This window comes from Phyllobates terribilis, unplaced genomic scaffold, assembly GCF_046119375.1.
Source record: "Phyllobates terribilis strain yellow unplaced genomic scaffold, ASM4611937v1 Scaffold_8__6_contigs__length_399053987, whole genome shotgun sequence".
In the NCBI taxonomy this organism is placed as follows: Eukaryota; Metazoa; Chordata; class Amphibia; order Anura; family Dendrobatidae; genus Phyllobates; species Phyllobates terribilis.
Genome location: NW_027362768.1, coordinates 201,931,781 through 201,948,137, shown reverse-complemented (window position 1 = coordinate 201,948,137; position 16,357 = coordinate 201,931,781).

The following is a 16,357-nucleotide window of genomic DNA, read 5'->3' as shown; positions in this document are numbered from 1 at the left end:
TCTAGTGGTGTCAGTGCTGAACTGTCTACAGGAGGGGATTTCTGAGGCCGCGGTCCAGCAGATCCATCTGGTGGTGCCAGGGCTGAACAGTCTACAGGAGGGGATTTCTGAGGCCACGCTCCAGCAGCTCCATCTAGTGGTGTCAGGGCTGAACAGTCTACAGGAGGGGATTTCTGAGGCCGCGCTAAAGCAGCTCCATCTAGTGGTCTCAGTGATGAACTGTCTACAGGAGGGGATTTCTGAGGCCACGCTCCAGCAGCTCCATCTAGTGGTGTCAGTGCTGAACTGTCTACAGGAGGGGATTTCTGAGGCTGCGCTCCAGCAGCTCCATCTAGTGGTGTCAGTGCTGAACTGTCTACAGGAGGGGATTTCTGAGGCAGCACTCCAGCAGCTCCATCTAGTGGTGTCAGTGCTGAACTGTCTACAGAAGGGGATTTCTGAGGCCGCGCTCCAGCAGCTCCATCTAGTGGTGTCAGTGCTGAACTGTCTACAGGAGGGGATTTCTGAGGCCAGTGCTCCAGCAGCTCCATCTAGTGGTGCCAGGGCTGAACTGTCTACAGGAAGGGATTTCTGAGTCCGCGCTCCAGCTGTTCCATCTAGTGGTGTCAGGGCTGAACTGTCTACAGGAGGGGATTTCTGAGGCTGCGCTCCAGCAGCTCCATCTAGTGGTGTCAGTGCTGTACTGTCTACAGGAGGGGATTTCTGAGGTTGTGCTCCAGCAGCTCCATCTAGTGCTGTCAGTGCTGAACTGTCTACAGGAGGGGATTTCTGAGGCCGCGGTCCAGCAGCTCCATCTAGTGGTGCCAGGGCTGAACAGTCTACAGGAGGGGATTTCTGAGGCCACGCTCCAGCAGCTCCATCTAGTGGTGTCAGGGCTGAACAGTCTACAGGAGGGGATTTCTGAGGCCGCGCTAAAGCAGCTCCATCTAGTGGTCTCAGTGATGAACTGTCTACAGGAGGGGATTTCTGAGGCCACGCTCCAGCAGCTCCATCTAATGGTGTCAGTGCTGAACTGTCTACAGGAGGGGATTTCTGAGGCTGCGCTCCAGCAGCTCCATCTAGTGGTGTCAGTGCTGAACAGTCTACAGGAGGGGATTTCTGAGGCCGCTCTCCAGCAGCTCCATCTAGTGGTGTCAGTGCTGAACTGTCTACAGGAGGGGATTTCTGAGGCCGCACTCCAGCAGCTCCATCTAGTGGTGTCAGTGCTGAACTGTCTACAGGAGGGGATTTCTGAGGCCGCGCTCCAGCAGCTCCATCTAGTGGTGTCAGTGCTGAACTGTCTACAGGAGGGGATTTCTGAGGCCAGTGCTCCAGCAGCTCCATCTAGTGGTGCCAGTGCTGAACTGTCTACAAGAAGGGATTTCTGAGTCTGCGCTCCAGCTGCTCCATCTAGTGGTGTCAGGGCTGAACTGTCTACAGGAGGGGATTTCTGAGGCCGTGCTCCAGCAGCTACATCTAGTGGTGTCAGCGCTGAACTGTCTACAGGAGGGGATTTCTGAGGCCGAGCCCCAGCAGCTCCATCTAGTGGTGTCAGTGATGAACTGTCTACAGGCGGGGATTTCTGAGGCTGTGCTCCAGCAGCTCCATCTAGTGGTGTCAGTGCTGAACTGTCTATTGGAGGGGATTTCTGAGGCCGAGCTCCAGCAGCTCCATCTAGTGGTGTCAGGGCTGAACTGTCTACAGGAGGGGATTTCTGAGGCCAGTGATCCAGCAGCTCCATCTAGTGGTGTCAGTGCTGAACTGTCTACAGGAGGGGATTTCTGAGGCTGCGCTCCAGCAGCTCCATCTAGTGGTGTCAGTGTGGAACTGACTATAGGAGGGGATTTCTGAGGCCGCGCTCGGCAGCTCCATCTAGTGGTGGCAGTGCTGAACAGTCTACAGGAGGAGATTTCTGAGGCCGCGCTCCAGCAGCTCCATCTAGTGGTGCCAGTGCTGAACTGTCTACAGGAGGGGATTTCTGAGGCTACGCTCCAGCAGCTCCATCTAGTGGTGTCAGTGATGAACTGTCTACAGGAGGGGATTTCTGAGGCCGCACTCCAGCAGCTCCATCTAGTGGTGCCAGTGCTGAACTGTCTACAGGAGGGGATTTCTGAGGCCTGTGCTCCAGCAGCTCCATCTAGTGGTGTCAGTGCTGGACTGTCTACAGAAGGGGATTTCTGAGGCCGCGCTCGGCAGCCCCATCTAGTGGTGTCAGGGCTGAACTGTCTACAGGAGGGGATTTCTGAGGCCGCGCTCCAGCAGCTCCATCTAGTGGTGTCAGTGCTTAACTGTCTACAGGAGGGGATTTCTGAGGCCTGTGCTCCAGCAGCTCCATCTAGTGGTGTCAGTGCTGAACTCTCTACAGGAGGGGATTTCTGAGGCCAGTGCTCCAGCAGCTCCATCTAGTGGTGTCAGTGCTGATCTTTCTACAGGAGGAGATTTCTGAGGCCGCGCTCCAGCAGCTCCATCTAGTGGTGTCAGTGTTGAACTATCTACAGGTGGGGATTTCTGAGGCTGCGCTCCAGCAGCTCCATCAAGTGGTGTCAATGCTGAACTGTCTATAGGAGGGGATTTCTGAGGCCGTGCTCCAGCAGCTCCATCTAGTGGTGTCAGGCCTGAACTGTCTACAGGAGGGGATTTCTGAGGCCGCGCTCCAGCAGCTCCATCTAGCGTTGCCAGTGGTGAACTGTCTTCAGGAGGGGATTTCTGAGGCCGCGCTCCAGCAGCTCCATCTAGTGGTGTCAGTGCTGAACTGTCTACAGGAGGGGATTTCTGAGGCTGCGCTCCAGCAGCTCCATCTAGTGGTGTCAGTGCTGATCTGTCTACAGGAGGGGATTTCTGAGGCTGTGCTCCAGCAGCTCCATCTAGTGGTGTCATGGCTCAACTGTCTACAGGAGGAGATTTCTGAGGCCGCGCTCCAGCAGCTCCATCTAGTGGTGTCAGTGCTGAACTGTCTACAGGAGGAGATTTCTGAGGCCACGCTCCAGCAGCTCCATCTAGTGGTGTCAGGGCTGAAGTCTCTACAGGAGGGGATTTCTGAGGCCGCGCTCCAGCAGCTCCATCTAGTGGTGTCAGTGCTGAACTGTCTACAGGAGAGGATTTCTGAGGCCGCGCTCCAGCAGCTCCATCTAGTGGTGTCAGTGCTGAACTCTCTACAGGAGGGGATTTCTGAGGCCTGTGCTCTAGCAGCTCTATCTAGTTGTGTCAGTGCTGAACTCTCTACAGGAGGGGATTTCTGAGGCCTGTGCTCCAGCAGCTCCATCTAGTGGTGTCAGTGCTAAACTGTCTACAGGAGAGGATTTCTGAGGCCGCGCTCCAGCAGCTCCATCTAGTGGTGTCAGTGCTGAACTCTCTACAGGAGGGGATTTCTGAGGCCTGTGCTCTAGCAGCTCTATCTAGTTGTGTCAGTGCTGAACTCTCTAAAGGAGGGGATTTCTGAGGCCTGTGCTCCAGCAGCTCCATCTAGTGGTGTCAGTGCTGAACTCTCTACAGGAGGGGATTTCTGAGGCCGAGCTCCAGCAGCTCCATCTAGTGGTGTGAGCGCTGAACTGTCTACAGGAGGGGAGTTCTGAGGCTGCACTCCAGCAGCTCCATGTAGTGGTGTCAGTGCTGAACTGTCTACAGGAGGGGATTTCTGAGGCCGCTCCAGCAGCTCCATCTAGTCGTGTCAGGGCTGAACTGTCTACAGGAGGGGATTTCTGAGGCCAGTGCTCCAGCAGCTCCATCTAGTGGTGTCAGTGATGAACTGACTACAGGAGGGGATTTCTGAGGCCAGTGCTCCAGCAGCTCCATCTAGTGGTGTCAGTGCTGATCTGTCTACAGGAGATGATTTCTGAGGCCACGCTCCAGCAGCTCCATCTAGTGGTGACAGTGCTGAACTGTCTACATGGAGGGGATTTCTGAGGCTGTGCTCCAGCAGCTCCATCTAGTGGTGTCAGTGCTGAACTGTCTACAGGAGGGGATTTCTGAGGCTGTGCTCCAGCAGCTCCATCTAGTGGTGTCAGTGCTGAACTGTCTACAGGAGGGGATTTCTGAGACCGCACTCCAGCAGCTTCATCTAGTGGTGTCAGGGCTGTACTGTCTACAGGAGGGGATTTCTGAGGCCGTGCTCCAGCAGCTCCATCTAGTGGTGTCAGTGCTGAACTGTCTACAGGAGGGGATTTCTGAGGCTGCGCTCCATCTAGTGGTGTCAGTGCTGTACTGTCTACAGGAGGGGATTTCTGAGGCCGTGCTCCAGCAGCTCCATCTAGTGGTGTCAGTGCTGAACTGTCTACAGAAGGGGATTTCTGAGGCCGCGCTCCAGCAGCTCCATCTAGTGGTGTCAGTGCTGTACTGTCTACAGGAGGGGATTTCTGAGGCCATGCTCCAGCAGCTACATCTAGTGGTGTCAGCGCTGAACTGTCTACAGGAGGGGATTTCTGAAGCCGCGCTCCAGCAGCTCCATCTAGTGGTGTCAGTGATGAACTGTCTACAGGACGAGATTTCTGAGGCTACGCTCCAGCAGCTCCATCTAGTGGTGTCAGTGCTGATCTGTCTATTGGAGGGGATTTCTGAGGCCGCGCTCCAGCAGCTCCATCTAGTGGTGTCAGGGCTGAACTGTCTACAGGAGGGGATTTCTGAGGCCAGTGATCCAGCAGCTCCATCTAGTGGTGTCAGTGCTGAACTGTCTACAGGAGGGGATTTCTGAGGACGCTCCAGCAGCTCTCTCTAGTGGTGACAGTGCTGAACTGTCTAGAGGAGGGGATTTCTGAGGCCACGCTCCAGCAGCTCCATCTAGTGGTGTCAGTGCTGAACTGTCTACAGGAGGGGATTTCTGAGGCCGCGCTCCAGCAGCTCCATCTAGTGGTGTCAGTGCTGAACTGTCTACAGGAGGGGATTTCTGAGGCCGCGCTCCAGCAGCTCCATCTACTGGTGTCAGTGCTGAACTGTCTACAGGAGGGGATTTCTGAGGCCAGTGCTCCAGCAGCTCCATCTAGTGGTGCCAGGGCTGAACTGTCTACAGGAGGGGATTTCTGAGGCCGTGCTCCAGCAGCTACATCTAGTGGTGTCAGCTCTGAACTGTCTACAGGAGGGGATTTCTGAGGCCGCGCTCCAGCAGCTCCATCTAGTGGTGTCAGTGATGAACTGTCTATTGGAGGGGTTTTCTGAGGCCGCGCTCCAGCAGCTCCATCTAGTGGTGTCAGGGCTGAACTGTCTACAGGAGGGGATTTCTGAGGCCAGTGATCCAGCAGCCCCATCTAGTGGTGTCAGTGCTGAACTGTCTAAAGGAGGGGATTTCTGAGGCTGCGCTCCAGCAGCTCCATCTAGTGGTGTCAGTGCTGAACTGTCTATTGGAGGGGATTTCTGAGGCCGCGCTCCAGCAGCTCCATCTAGTGGTGTCAGGGCTGAACTGTCTACAGGAGGGGATTTCTGAGGCCAGTGATCCAGCAGCTCCATCTACTGGTGTCAGTACTGAACTGTCTACAGGAGGGGATTTCTGAGGCCGCTCCAGCAGCTCCCTCTAGTGGTGACAGTGCTGAACTGTCTACAGGAGGGGATTTCTGAGGCCACGCTCCAGCAGCTCCATCTAGTGGTGTCAGTGCTGAACTGTCTACAGGAGGGGATTTCTGAGGACGACCTCCAGCAGCTCCATCTAGTGGTGTCAGTGCTGAACTGTCTACAGGAGGGGATTTCTGAGGCCGCGTTCCAGCAGCTCCATCTAGTGGTGTCAGCGCTGAACTGTCTACAGGAGGGGATTTCTGAGGCCGCGCTCCAGCAGCTCCATCTAGTGGTGTCAGTGATGAACTGTCCACAGGAGGGGATTTCTGAGGCTAAACTCCAGGAGTTCCATCTAGTGGTGTCAGTGCTGAACTGTGTACAGGAGGGGATTTCTGAGGCCGCGCTCCAGCAGCTCCATCTAGTGGTGTCAGTGCTGAACTTTCTACAGGAGGGGATTTCTGAGGCCAGTGCTCCAGCATTTCCATCTAGTGGTGTCAGTGCTGAACTCTCTACAGGAGGGGATTTCTGAAAACGCGCTCGGCAGCTCCATCTAGTGGTGGCAGTGCTGAACTCTCTACAGGAGGGAATTTCTGAGGCCACGCTCCAGCAGCTCCATCTAGTGGTGCCAGGGCTGAACTGTCTACAGGAGGGGATTTCTGAGGCCGCACTCCAGCAGCTCCATCTATTGGTGCCAGTGCTGAACTGTCTACAGGAGGGGATTTCTGAGGCCTGTGCTCCAGCAGCTCCATCTAGTGGTGTCAGTGCTGAACTGTCTACAGGAGGGGATTTCTGAGGCCGCGCTCGGCAGCTCCATCTAGTGGTGTCAGGGCTGAACTGTCTACAGGAGGGGATTTCTGAGGCCGCGCTCCAGCAGCTCCATCTAGTGGTGGCAGGGCTGAACTCTCTACAGGAGGGGATTTCTGAGGCCGCGCTCCAGCAGCTCCATCTAGTTGTGTCAGTGCTGAACTCTCTACAGGAGGGGATTTCTGAGGCCGCGCTCCAGCAGCTCCATCTAGTGGTGTCAGGGCTGAACAGTCTACAGGAGGGGATTTCTGAGGCCGCGCTAAAGCAGCTCCATCTAGTGGTGTCAGTGATGAACTGTCTACAGGAGGGGATTTCTGAGGCTGCGCTCCAGCAGCTCCATCTAGTGGTGTCAGTGCTGAACAGTCTACAGGAGGGGATTTCTGAGGCCGCTCTCCAGCAGCTCCATCTAGTGGTGTCAGTGCTGAACGGTCTACAGGAGGGGATTTCTGAGGCCGCACTCCAGCAGCTCCATCTAGTGGTGTCAGTGCTGAACTGTCTACAGGAGGGGATTTCTGAGGCCGCGCTCCAGCAGCTCCATCTAGTGGTGTCAGTGCTGAACTGTCTACAGGAGGGGATTTCTGAGGCCGCACTCCAGCAGCTCCATCTAGTGGTGTCAGTGCTGAACTGTCTACAGGAGGGGATTTCTGAGGCCAGTGCTCCAGCAGCTCCATCTAGTGGTGCCAGGGCTGAACTTTCTACAGGAAGGGATTTCTGAGGCCGCGCACCAGCTGCTCCATCTAGTGGTGTCAGGGCTGAACTGTCTACAGGAGGGGATTTCTGAGGCCGTGCTCCAGCAGCTACATCTAGTGGTTTCAGCGCTGAACTGTCTACAGGAGGGGATTTCTGAGGCCGCGCCCCAGCAGCTCCATCTAGTGGTGTCAATGATGAACTGTCTACAGGGGGGGATTTCTGAGGCTACGCTCCAGCAGCTCCATCTAGTGGTGTCAGTGCTGAACTGTCTATTGGAGGGGATTTCTGAGGCCGAGCTCCAGCAGCTCCATCTAGTGGTGTCAGGGCTGAACTGTCTACAGGAGGGGATTTCTGAGGCCAGTGATCCAGCAGCTCCATCTAGTGGTGTCAGTGCTGAACTGTCTACAGGAGGGGATTTCTGAGGCTGCGCTCCAGCAGCTCCATCTAGTGGTGTCAGTGCTGAACTGTCTACAGGAGGGGATTTCTGAGGCCGCGCTCGGCAGCTCCATCTAGTGGTGGCAGTGCTGAACTGTCTACAGGAGGGGATTTCTGAGGCCGCGCTCCAGCAGCTCCATCTAGTGGTGCCAGTGCAGAACTGTCTACAGGAGGGGATTTCTGAGGCTACGCTCCAGCAGCTCCATCTAGTGGTGTCAGTGATGAACTGTCTACAGGAGGGGATTTCTGAGGCCGCACTCCAGCAGCTCCATCTAGTGGTGTCAGTGCTGAACTGTCTACAGGAGGGGATTTCTGAGGCCTGTGCTCCAGCAGCTCCATCTAGTGGTGTCAGTGCTGGACTGTCTACAGAAGGGGATTTCTGAGGCCGCGCTCGGCAGCTCCATCTAGTGGTGTCAGGGCTGAACTGTCTACAGGAGGGGATTTCTGAGGCCGCGCTCCCGCAGCTCCATCTAGTGGTGTCAGTGCTTAACTGTCTACAGGAGGGGATTTCTGAGGCCTGTGCTCCAGCAGCTCCATCTAGTGGTGTCAGTGCTGAACTCTCTACAGGAGGGGATTTCTGAGGCCAGTGCTCCAGCAGCTCCATCTAGTGGTGTCAGTGCTGATCTTTCTACAGGAGGAGATTTCTGAGGCCGCGCTCCAGCAGCTCCATCTAGTGGTGTCAGTGTTGAACTATCTACAGGAGGGGATTTCTGAGGCTACGCTCCAGCAGCTCCATCTAGTGGTGTCAGTGCTGAACTGTCTACAGGAGGGGATTTCTGAGGCCGTGCTCCAGCAGCTTCATCTAGTGGTGTCAGGGCTGAACTGTCTACAGGAGGGGATTTCTGAGGCCGCGTTCCAGCAGCTCCATCTAGTGTTGCCAGTGGTGAACTGTCTACAGGAGGGGATTTCTGAGGCCGCGGTCCAGCAGCTCCATCTAGTGGTGCCAGTGCTGAACTGTCTACAGGAGGGGATTTCTGAGGCTGCGCTCCAGCAGCTCCATCTAGTGGTGTCAGTGCTGATCTGTCTACAGGAGGGGATTTCTGAGGCCGCGCTCCAGCAGCTCCATCTAGTGGTGTCAGTGCTGAACTGTCTACAGGAGAGGATTTCTGAGGCCGCGCTCCAGCAGCTCCATCTAGTGGTGTCAGTGCTGAACTCTCTACAGGAGGGGATTTCTGAGGCCTGTGCTCTAGCAGCTCTATCTAGTTGTGTCAGTGCTGAACTCTCTACAGGAGGGGATTTCTGAGGCCTTTGCTCCAGCAGCTCCATCTAGTGGTGTCAGTGCTGAACTGTCTACAGGAGAGGATTTCTGAGGCCGCGCTCCAGCAGCTCCATCTAGTGGTGTCAGTGCTGAACTCTCTACAGGAGGAGATTTCTGAGGCCAGTGCTCCAGCAGCTCCATCTAGTGGTGTCAGTGCTGAACTGTCTACAGGAGAGGATTTCTGAGGCCGCGCTCCAGCAGCTCCATCTAGTGGTGTCAGTGCTGAACTCTCTACAGGAGAGGATTTCTGAGGCCGCGCTCCAGCAGCTCCATCTAGTGGTGTCAGTGCTGAACTCTCTACAGGAGGGGATTTCTGAGGCCAGTGCTCTAGCAGCTCTATCTAGTTGTGTCAGTGCTGAACTCTCTACAGGAGGGGATTTCTGAGGCCTGTGCTCCAGCAGCTCCATCTAGTGGTGTCAGTGCTGAACTCTCTACAGGAGGGTATTTCTGAGGCCGAGCTCCAGCAGCTCCATCTAGTGGTGTGAGCGCTGAACTGTCTACAGGAGGGGAGTTCTGAGGCCGCACTCCAGCAGCTCCATGTAGTGGTGTCAGTGCTGAACTGTCTACAGGAGGGGATTTCTGAGGCCGCTCCAGCAGCTCCATCTAGTGGTGTCAGGGCTGAACTGTCTACAGGAGGGGATTTCTGAGGCCAGTGCTCCAGCAGCTCCATCTAGTGGTGTCAGTGATGAACTGACTACAGGAGGGGATTTCTGAGGCCAGTGCTCCAGCAGCTCCATCTAGTGGTGTCAGTGCTGATCTGTCTACAGGAGAGGATTTCTGAGGCTGTGCTCCAGCAGCTCCATCTAGTGGTGTCAGAGCTGAACTGTCTACAGGAGGGGATTTCTGAGGCTGTGCTCCAGCAGCTCCATCTAGTGGTGTCAGTGCTGAACTGTCTACATGTAGGGGATTTCTGAGGCTGTGCTCCAGCAGCTCCATCTAGTGGTGTCAGTGCTGAACTGTCTACAGGAGGGGATTTCTGAGGCTGTGCTCCAGCAGCTCCATCTAGTGGTGTCAGTGCTGTACTGTCTACAGGAGGGGATTTCTGAGACCGCGCTCCAGCAGCTTCATCTAGTGGTGTCAGGGCTATACTGTCTACAGGAGGGGATTTCTGAGGCCATGCTCCAGCAGCTCCATCTAGTGGTGTCAGTGCTGAACTGTCTACAGGAGGGGATTTCTGAGGCTGCGCTCCATCTAGTGGTGTCAGTGCTGTACTGTCTACAGGAGGGGATTTCTGAGGCCGTGCTCCAGCAGCTCCATCTAGTGGTGTCAGTGCTGTACTGTCTACAGGAGGAGATTTCTGAGGCTGTGCTCCAGCAGCTCCATCTAGTGGTGTCAGTGCTGAACTGTCTACAGAAGGGGATTTCTGAGGCCGCGCTCCAGCAGCTCCATCTAGTGGTGTCAGTGCTGTACTGTCTACAGGAGGGGATTTCTGAGGCCGCTCTCCAGCAGCTCCATCTAGTGGTGTCAGTGCTGAACTGTCTACAGGAGGGGATTTTTGAGGCCGCGCTCCGGCAGCTCCATCTAGTGGTGGCAGTGCTGAACTGTCTACAGGAGGGGATTTCTGAGGCCAGTGCTCCAGCAGCTCCATCTAGTGGTGTCAGTGATGAACTGACTACAGGAGGGGATTTCTGAGGCCAGTGCTCCAGCAGCTCCATCTAGTGGTGTCAGTGTTGATCTGTCTACAGGAGAGGATTTCTGAGGCCGTGCTCCAGCAGCTCCATCTAGTGGTGTCAGAGCTGAACTGTCTACAGGAGGGGATTTCTGAGGCTGTGCTCCAGCAGCTCCATCTAGTGGTGTCAGTGCTGAACTGTCTACATATAGGGGATTTCTGAGGCTGTGCTCCAGCAGCTCCATCTAGTGGTGTCAGTGCTGAACTGTCTACAGGAGGGGATTTCTGAGGCTGCGCTCCATCTAGTGGTGTCAGTGCTGTACTGTCTACAGGAGGGGATTTCTGAGGCCGTGCTCCAGCAGCTCCATCTAGTGGTGTCAGTGCTGTACTGTCTACAGGAGGAGATTTCTGAGGCTGTGCTCCAGCAGCTCCATCTAGTGGTGTCAGTGCTGAACTGTCTACAGAAGGTGATTTCTGAGGCCGCGCTCCAGCAGCTCCATCTAGTGGTGTCAGTGCTGTACTGTCTACAGGAGGGGATTTCTGAGGCCGCTCTCCAGCAGCTCCATCTAGTGGTGTCAGTGCTGAACTGTCTACAGGAGGGGATTTTTGAGGCCGCGCTCCGGCAGCTCCATCTAGTGGTGGCAGTGCTGAACTGTCTACAGGAGGGGATTTCTGGGGCCAGAGCACCAGCAGCTCCATCTAGTGGTGACAGCGCTGAACTGTCTACAGGAGGGGATTTCTGAGGCTGCGCTCCAGCAGCTCCATCTAGTGGTGTCAGTGCTGTACTGTCTACAGGAGGGGATTTCTGAGGCTGCGCTCCAGCAGCTCCATCTAGTGGTGTCAGTGCTGAACTGTCCACAGGAGGAGATTTCTGAGGCTGTGCTCCAGCAGCTCCATCTAGTGGTGTCAGTGCTGAACTGTCTACAGGAGGGGATTTCTGAGGCTGTGCTCCAGCAGCTCCATCTATTGGTGTCAGTGCTGAACTGTCTACAGAAGGGGATTTCTGAGGCTGCGCTCCAGCAGCTCCATCTAGTGGTGTCAGTGATGAACTGTCTACAGGAGGGGATTTCTGAGGCCGCGCTCGGCAGCTCCATCTAGAGGTGTCAGTGCTGAACTGTCTACAGGAGGGGATTTCTGAGGCTGCGCTCCAGCAGCTCCATCTAGTGGTGTCAGTGCTGAACTGTATACAGGAGGGGATTTCGAAGGCCGTGCTCGGCAGCTCCATCTAGTGGTGTCAGTGCTGAACTGACTACAGGAGGGGATTTCTGAGGCCGCGCTCCAGCAGCTCCATCTAGTGGTGTCAGTGCTGAACTGTCTACAGGAGGGGATTTCTGAGGACGCGCTCCAGCAGCTCCATCTAGTGGTGTCAGGGCTGAACTGTCTACAGGAAGGGATTTCTGAGGCATGTGCTCCAGCAGCTCCATCTAGTGGTGACAGTGCTGAACTGTCTACAGGAGGGGATTTCTGAGGCCGCACTCCAGCAGCTCCATCTAGTGGTGTCAGTGCTGAACTGTCTACAGGAGGGGATTTTTGAGGCCGCGCTCCGGCAGCTCCATCTAGTGGTGGCAGTGCTGAACTGTCTACAGGAGGGGATTTCTGGGGCCTGCGCTCCAGCAGCTCCATCTAGTGGTAACGGCGCTGAACTGTCTACAGGAGGGGATTTCTGAGGCTGCGCTCCAGCAGCTCCATCTAGTGGTGTCAGTGCTGTACTGTCTACAGGAGGGGATTTCTGAGGCTGCGCTCCAGCAGCTCCATCTAGTGGTGTCAGTGCTGTACTGTCTACAGGAGGGGATTTCTGAGGCTTCGCTCCAGCAGCTCCATCTAGTGGTGTCAGTGCTGAACTGTCCACAGGAGGAGATTTCTGAGGCTGTGCTCCAGCAGCTCCATCTAGTGGTGTCAGTGCTGAACTGTCTACAGGAGGGGATTTCTGAGGCCGCGGTCCAGCAGCTCCATCTAGTGATGTCAGTGCTGTACTGTCTAAAGGAGGGGATTTCTGAGGCCGTGCTCCAGCAGCTCCATCTAGTGGTGTCAGTGCTGTACTGTCTACAGAAGGAGATTTCTGAGGCTGTGCTCCAGCAGCTCCATCTAGTGGTGTCAGTGCTGAACTGTCTACAGAAGGGGATTTCTGAGGCTGCGCTCCAGCAGCTCCATCTAGTGGTGTCAGTGATGAACTGTCTACAGGAGGGGATTTCTGAGGCCGCGCTCGGCAGCTCCATCTGGTGGTGTCAGTGCTGAACTGTCTACAGGAGGGGATTTCTGAGGCTGCGCTCCAGCAGCTCCATCTAGTGGTGTCAGTGCTGAACTGTCTACAGGAGGGGATTTCTGAGGCCGTGCTCGGAAGCTCCATCTAGTGGTGTCAGGGCTGAACTGACTACAGGAGGGGATTTCTGAGGCCGCGCTCCAGCAGCTCCATCTAGTGGTGTCAGTGCTGAACTGTCTACAGGAGGGGATTTCTGAGGCTGCGCTCCAGCAGCTCCATCTAGTGGTGTCAGTGCTGAACTGGCCACAGGAGGGGATTTCTGAGGCTGCGCTCCAGCAGCTCCATCTAGTGGTGTCAGTGCTGAACTGTCCACAGGAGGAGATTTCTGAGGCTGTGCTCCAGCAGCTCCATCTAGTGGTGTCAGTGCTGAACTGTCTACAGGAGGGGATTTCTGAGGCTGTGCTCCAGCAGCTCCATCTATTGGTGTCAGTGCTGAACTGTCTACAGAAGGGGATTTCTGAGGCTGCGCTCCAGCAGCTCCATCTAGTGGTGTCAGTGATGAACTGTCTACAGGAGGGGATTTCTGAGGCCGCGCTCGGCAGCTCCATCTAGAGGTGTCAGTGCTGAACTGTCTACAGGAGGGGATTTCTGAGGCTGCGCTCCAGCAGCTCCATCTAGTGGTGTCAGTGCTGAACTGTATACAGGAGGGGATTTCGAAGGCCGTGCTCGGCAGCTCCATCTAGTGGTGTCAGGGCTGAACTGACTACAGGAGGGGATTTCTGAGGCCGCGCTCCAGCAGCTCCATCTAGTGGTGTCAGTGCTGAACTGTCTACAGGAGGGGATTTCTGAGGACGCGCTCCAGCAGCTCCATCTAGTGGTGTCAGGGCTGAACTGTCTACAGGAAGGGATTTCTGAGGCATGTGCTCCAGCAGCTCCATCTAGTGGTGACAGTGCTGAACTGTCTACAGGAGGGGATTTCTGAGGCCGCACTCCAGCAGCTCCATCTAGTGGTGTCAGTGCTGAACTGTCTACAGGAGGGGATTTTTGAGGCCGCGCTCCGGCAGCTCCATCTAGTGGTGGCAGTGCTGAACTGTCTACAGGAGGGGATTTCTGGGGCCTGCGCTCCAGCAGCTCCATCTAGTGGTAACGGCGCTGAACTGTCTACAGGAGGGGATTTCTGAGGCTGCGCTCCAGCAGCTCCATCTAGTGGTGTCAGTGCTGTACTGTCTACAGGAGGGGATTTCTGAGGCTGCGCTCCAGCAGCTCCATCTAGTGGTGTCAGTGCTGTACTGTCTACAGGAGGGGATTTCTGAGGCTTCGCTCCAGCAGCTCCATCTAGTGGTGTCAGTGCTGAACTGTCCACAGGAGGAGATTTCTGAGGCTGTGCTCCAGCAGCTCCATCTAGTGGTGTCAGTGCTGAACTGTCTACAGGAGGGGATTTCTGAGGCCGCGGTCCAGCAGCTCCATCTAGTGATGTCAGTGCTGTACTGTCTAAAGGAGGGGATTTCTGAGGCCGTGCTCCAGCAGCTCCATCTAGTGGTGTCAGTGCTGTACTGTCTACAGAAGGAGATTTCTGAGGCTGTGCTCCAGCAGCTCCATCTAGTGGTGTCAGTGCTGAACTGTCTACAGAAGGGGATTTCTGAGGCTGCGCTCCAGCAGCTCCATCTAGTGGTGTCAGTGATGAACTGTCTACAGGAGGGGATTTCTGAGGCCGCGCTCGGCAGCTCCATCTGGTGGTGTCAGTGCTGAACTGTCTACAGGAGGGGATTTCTGAGGCTGCGCTCCAGCAGCTCCATCTAGTGGTGTCAGTGCTGAACTGTCTACAGGAGGGGATTTCTGAGGCCGTGCTCGGAAGCTCCATCTAGTGGTGTCAGGGCTGAACTGACTACAGGAGGGGATTTCTGAGGCCGCGCTCCAGCAGCTCCATCTAGTGGTGTCAGTGCTGAACTGTCTACAGGAGGGGATTTCTGAGGCTGCGCTCCAGCAGCTCCATCTAGTGGTGTCAGTGCTGAACTGGCCACAGGAGGGGATTTCTGAGGCTGCGCTCCAGCAGCTCCATCTAGTGGTGTCAGTGCTGAACTGTCTACAGGAGGGGATTTCTGAGGCTGCGCTCCAGCAGCTCCATCTAGTGGTGTCAGTGCTGAACTGGCCACAGGAGGGGATTTCTGAGGCTTCGCTCCAGCAGCTCCATCTAGTGGTGTCAGGGCTGAACTGTCTACAGGAGGGGATTTCTGGGGCCTGCGCTCCAGCAGCTCCATCTAGTCGTGACAGCGCTGAACTGTCTACAGGAGGGGATTTCTGAGGCTGCGCTCCAGCAGCTCCATCTAGTGGTGTCAGTGCTGTACTGTCTACAGGAGGGGATTTCTGAGGCTGCGCTCCAGCAGCTCCATCTAGTGGTGTCAGTGCTCTACTGTCTACAGGAGGGGATTTCTGAGGCTGCGCTCCAGCAGCTCCATCTAGTGGTGTCAGTGCTGAACTGTCCACAGGAGGAGATTTCTGAGGCTGTGCTCCAGCAGCTCCATCTAGTGGTGCCAGTGCTGAACTGTCTACAGGAGGGGATTTCTGAGGCCGCGGTCCAGCAGCTCCATCTAGTGGTGTCAGTGCTGTACTGTCTAAAGGAGGGGATTTCTGAGGCCAGTGCTCCAGCAGCTCCATCTAGTGGTGTCAGTGCTGTACTGTCTAAAGGAGGGGATTTCTGAGGCCGTGCTCCAGCAGCTCCATCTAGTGGTGTCAGTGCTGTACTGTCTACAGAAGGAGATTTCTGAGGCTGTGCTCCAGCAGCTCCATCTAGTGGTGTCAGTGCTGAACTGTCTACAGGAGGGGATTTCTGAGGCTGCGCTCCAGCAGCTCCATCTAGTGGTGTCAGTGATGAACTGTCTACAGGAGGGGATTTCTAAGGCCGCGCTCGGCAGCTTCATCTAGTGGTGACAGTGCTGAACTGTCTACAGGAGGGGATTTCTGAGGCTGCGCTCCAGCAGCTCCATCTAGTGGTGTCAGTGCTGAACTGTCTACAGGAGGGGATTTCTGAGGCCGTGCTCGGCAGCTCCATCTAGTGGTGTCAGGGCTGAACTGACTACAGGAGGGGATTTCTGAGGCCGCGCTCCAGCAGCTCCATCTAGTGGTGTCAGTGCTGAACTGTCTACAGGAGGGGATTTCTGAGGCCGCGCTCCAGCAGCTCCATCTAGTGGTGTCAGGGCTGAACTGTCTACAGGAGGGGATTTCTGAGGCATGTGCTCCAGCAGCTCCATCTAGTGGTGACAGTGCTGAACTGTCTACAGGAGGGGATTTCTGAGGTCGCACTCCAGCAGCTCCATCTAGTGGTGTCAGTGCTGAACTGTCTACAGGAGGGGATTTCTGAGGCTGCGCTCCAGCAGCTCCATCTAGTGGTGTCAGTGCTGAACTGGAAACAGGAGGGGATTTCTGAGGCTGCGCTCCAGCAGCTCCATCTAGTGGTGTCAGGGCTGAACTGTCTACTGGAGGGGATTTCTGAGGCAGCGCTCCAGCAGCTCCATCTAGTGGTGTCAGTGCTGAACTGTCTACAGGAGGAGATTTCTGAGGTCGCTCTCTAGCAGCTCCATCTAGTGGTGTCAGTGCTGAACTGTCTACAGGAGGGGATTTCTGAGGCCGCACTCCAGCAGCTCCATCTAGTGGTGTCAGTGCTGAACTGTCTACAGGAGGGGATTTCTGAGGCCGCGCTCCAGCAGCTCCATCTAGTGGTGTCAGTGCTGAACTGTCTACAGGAGGGGATTTCTGAGGCCGTGCTCCAGCAGCTCCATCTAGTGGTGTCAGTGCTGAACTGTCTACAGGAGGGGATTTCTGAGGCTGCGCTCCATCTAGTGGTGTCAGTGCTGTAATGTCTACAGGAGGGGATTGCTGAGGCCGTGCTCCAGCAGCTCCATCTAGT